General features: G+C 33.9%; 1 long non-coding RNA gene across 1 annotated transcript in view; it reads left to right on the top strand.

The window, feature by feature from the left end:
* LOC128247025 (uncharacterized) overlaps positions 1-3,967 on the top strand; it is a 23,867-nt gene extending 19,900 nt beyond the window's left edge. The window contains exon 2 of the long non-coding RNA XR_008263435.1: positions 3,916-3,967. This is a non-coding gene — a long non-coding RNA (uncharacterized LOC128247025). The remainder of the gene's footprint in view (positions 1-3,915) is intronic.
* The last annotated feature ends 1,136 nt before the right edge of the window (positions 3,968-5,103 follow it).

Below are 5,103 nucleotides of genomic sequence, written 5' to 3' on the forward strand. Positions count from 1 at the left end.
AGAGAGAGAGAGAGAGAGAGAGAGAGAGAGAGAGAGAGAGAGAGAGAGAGAGAGAGAAAGAAAGACAGAAAGAGAGACAGAGAGTGAGAGACAGACAAACAGACAGACAGATAGATATACATAGATAGATTTATATATATATAAATATACATACATGCATACATACAAGCATACACGTATATAAGGGGTTAGAGTGTATCAGTATGGACATATATTACGTGTACGTTTGTATTGTATATATACATATACATGTATATATTATGTATGCATGCATAAATATGCATACATGTATAATATATATATGTATGTGCGAGTGTCTTAATACACAATACACACTAAATACATGATTTATTGTGTACATCAGTCTTTTTTTCTCTCCTTTTTCCTTCTTCTGGATATTTCTCTTATCTCATCTCATTGTCATCCTTGTTTTGTTATTACTTCATCGTTTTAGTCGTCGTTCATCAGATTTGCGTGCGTGCCTTTCGTTACTATTGTTCCCAGCACACTGGCGTAGTTGCCTGTAGCCCAATACTCTCTGTTCAGAAACATTATCACGAGCAAAGAAGATCAACCATCGTAACTTAAAGTTTTACAATGGCTTCTTTTAGATTTTTATCGTTCGTGACGAGTTAGCGATCAGAGTTCTGTCAGAGTTAGCTACGGGCACTAAAGGGGAATAAAAAAAAAAACATACAGCTAAGCTGTTGCGAACCACGTAATATGTTTTAAAGATTTCTTTTCAATCCTCACCACTGTTAAAATCTCGACCTCTATAAGCACTAGTTCCTGGGGCATCGTTAAAACCTCGGTTGCTATAACTATTGAATTCTGGAATCTGCAATGTCTGTCGTCAGTAGGTTAATATTTCTATACTTCATTTTTATTTACATAACTGGGTGTTATTGAATAAATAAACATGATGTACTTGATGATAGTTGTTAAGTTAGCGTTAAAATATTCACTGCAAAGAGTATTATAAAAACAAGCTAGAAATAATTATGCAGTAAGATGGAGATAGCAATGTTTTATGCATTTCCTAATTCTGATTTGATTTCAAATTTTGGCAGAAGGCCAGCAATTTCAGGGAAGGAGTAAGTTTATTCCATTGACCCTAGTATTCAACTGGTACTTCTTTTATCGACCTCGAAAAGATGAATGGCAAAGTCAACCTCTGTGGAATTTGAACTCCGAACTTAGAGACGGACGAAATGCCACTAAGCATTTTGCCCCGGCGTGCTAACGATTCTGCCAGCTTATCGTCTTTATTCAGTTACTAATATTAAATATTAAATGTCAACGAATTGACTAATAACAAAAGAAGGGAAATAGAACCAGTATGTGTGTTTCTTATTGGCATAATGACCTTCCCGAGATACTATAAGATGTGTATCAATACATGAGTTCATATCAAGAAACTTCTGAAAGAAATACAAAAGCAAAATATCAAATTTTTCCTTAAGTACGATAGAGTTTTCGTGTATATATACTGTCACGGATTGCATTACGATGCATCAGTAGCCGTTTGTTATATTTTCAGTCTGAAATAGTTATTAGCAGACGTATATGTCTATATTCAAATATTTATTGTTAGCTTATAATTTATTCATATTATTTGAGGTAATTCTTGTCTATGAAAGTTGTTAACATCCCCCTTAAAATACTGTTGCAAGAAATAGAAATCATAGGTCTAGCAAAGATTTATAGAAGATGATCTTCTGGGAATGAAAGACTGCGTGTAGTGTTTCTTGTGGAGATTAAGGTGTGAATACAATATCGCTAACGAGAGAAGGGACGAATGAATCGGAATTCAACATGAAATAAAAATGATCTGCAATGACCCCTATTCTAATAAATGTTGTAAATACCTTGACCGTTGGACTGAATTTACGCATAGAATATAATAATAATAATAATAATAATAATAATAATAATAATAATAATAATAAAGTTAATGTTTAATATATACAGTGAATAAAATTATTAATACTTTTCGGCATAAACCTGAATTTTGACAGACAGATAAACAGACAGACAAACAGACAGATAGATAGATAGATAGATAGATAGATAGATAGATAGATAGATAGATAGATAGATAGATAGGACGTGAGTTTCTTGTTTTCTCGTCCCATTTGTATGGGTCTATTATAAACAGAGAGGAAGCGTGTTTTCTTGTGTTTTTCTCCGTTTGGGGTAGAAAATGATTTTGCACTTTCTTTTTCCTCAGGCAAAACATAACATCTACTGAAATGATAATAAGGTGAGGTTCCCACAAAGATAAAAGCAACATTTATGCGGCCATCAAAAATAATTCCGTATATTTTTTAAATATGTACAGCTGAAAAAAAAAGAACGTAACTCTTAGTTAGATACTTGTTTCTTGACATATGCAAGTCAAAATTTTAATAACAGCTTCCCAAAAAAAGAAACGCAGAATATTGGTCGATTATTAAGAGAAATAGCAAAATCAGAGATGTTTTACGTGAGATAGTGCTTTTAAGTTTGAGGAAAACATTCAGGAACTAGCAAGAAGGCAGGTAACCCCTATTTTTCGCAAAATAGAGAATACTTACAAAACCAATGCCCCGGTTGGCATGTAGATGGCTGTGGTTTCATTTCATTTACCGGAGTAGGACATATGGAGGCGTGTATCTAGTTTACAAGACCGAGAATGAGATGAGGAGATTGGCTGAGTTGTCGCATTATTGCGAATGCAAAGGTCACAGCCAGAAACATTGATATAACATTTATCCTTAGATCGTTACTACCTTTGCAACTCAGTCGGAGCAGTTGGAAAGAACGGAGATAAAAAGAAATAACATGCGGTGGGATTAGAACTGTATGGTCATGCAAGTCTTAATGAACCCTGCTCACTACCTACTAATCGCAAAACAATATTCTGGAGTTGTGCTTTATTGTGAGTAGAAATGTAAGACATTAGACTGTGATGTTATGTAGAAAATCCAGTTGCTATATGAGATAGTAAGAGCTACTGGAGTAAGGCTAGACAAAAGTGAAAAACAATCCCTAAAATGAAAACAAAGAACGGGAAGAACAAAATATAAGAAATTAGCCATAAACAAGGATGTATAAGACACATGAGGAAGAGATCCTTCCCATAGGAGACATAAGATTTACGATACGCTAAACAACGAGTTTCTGATAGAACTTATGGAATGATTTAAGATGATGAGGGTTATGCGTTGACTCAGAAGAATGAAATAGGACAAGAATTGAAAAGATCCTCAAATGATAGACTACTTGTGAAAGGATATCGATAGTTTGTTACAATATGGAACTAGCCTACACATGACACGTAGAATGTCATATACACATATAGTTTATAGTAGCCCTGTAAAGGCGCGTGGATTAGTAATTGGAGTTTGTTATATCCTTGAGCAAGAGACCTTATTTCACGTTGCTCCAGTCTACTTAGCTGGCCAAAATGAGCTGTACCTGTACTTCAAATTCTGTCACACTGAAGATCCCTGATAACTACGTTAAGGGTACGCGTGTTAGTGGAGTGCTCAGCCATTTGCATTTCATTTGCATTAATTTCATGAGTAGACTGTTCCATCGTTTCGTTGAGCTGAAATACCTGTCGTCGTAAATGATGAAGTACCAGTTGATGTAGTAGCCCCAGTATCTAACTGGGGTTACTATAAATGCACGTAAGTATGAAAGACAAATTTACCTTGATGAGGTTTGTATGGGAAAATAAAAGGGCTGTAACTAAATAGCACAAAAATTTGATCCGACCGTGTACCGATTTTACCAACTACCATCCTTTATCTAAAACATTGTTGATGGGTTTCTATTGATATTTTTATTTTTTCCTTTCAAATAAGTTTATCCCCTGTACTTGAAATCATAAACTACCTAAATGTATTGTTTTGGGATTATATTTTACAGATTATGCAAGACATAAATTGGAGGCATTGGCTCGATATCAAAGCCACCGACGGTACGTACTTTTTCACTTAATTCATATCAATCTAAAAGTACTTAGATTTGAAAGCTTACATGTTTTACCACAAAGTATATTTTTAAAATAATTTTCTCTCGACGTAGACTATGATTTCTCTGGTCATAAACAGAGACTTAGCAACTATTTGTTAAAGAACTGGTGGGCTCTGTGAAACAAATGGTAAGCTCTTGTTGAAGATGCCACTTAAATAAAATCTTTAGAGAAAGCTTTTGTTATATGCCAAAAAAAAGTTATTTTTATATTTTACGAAAGCATAAAAGAAAAAGAAAATTTAATACAGTACAGTGTTTAGTTTTCGTCCTCTTAGTTTTGAGTTCATATACAGGGTTTCGCATAATAAGAGATACAGATTTTATTTGTAATTTACAAGAGTGCGAGTAATGCTTGTCTGGTATTCCATCATTAGTAAACATGCTTGTTTAAACAATGTTCCATCACTATGAGACACCGTGACCGGGTCGACCGTATCTTTCATGAAACAGATATAAGTAGTTTGCAGGAACAGTATGTTTCTCTATCTCTCTTGAATATCACTTTGAATAAAACCAAAACTCGCAGATGCTAGATATAGTAATGCCAAACGTTTCATCTGGAAGAATTATAAATTTAGCTCACTGAAATTTACGATTCTAAGATGTTCATATGATATTTTCTAATCAAACATATGATAGGAAACGAGAACTTATTTGAAACCATGGATCTCTTTCTGGCTAATATATGAGAGAAATAGAATTTTCATCTAGATTGGACGTCATTTCGTCGCCAATAGAGTTACTACATTTGATAGCTTTCTCTAAAGTTAGGAAGCAACCGCTTTCTTATTGCAAATTATATTTTGTGTATTGCAAATTACATTTGGCTTTCGTTGACTCGAAACAAGCTTTTCGATCTGTATCGAAAAATGAAATATATTTTCCAGCTGAGCCATACTAGATTAGCGACTGAAGTTAACCTACCATTTCATGGACGAAATCTGTGTTTGTATCATCTAAGTGTGTGTATGTGTGTATATTCGTGGATAATTTTACATGCTTTCTTATTTGGATATGTGTATGACTATGTGCGCGTACACACACACACGTATATATATATATATATATATATATATATAT

This window comes from Octopus bimaculoides, chromosome 2 (assembly GCF_001194135.2).
Source record: "Octopus bimaculoides isolate UCB-OBI-ISO-001 chromosome 2, ASM119413v2, whole genome shotgun sequence".
Lineage (NCBI taxonomy): Eukaryota > Metazoa > Mollusca > Cephalopoda > Octopoda > Octopodidae > Octopus > Octopus bimaculoides.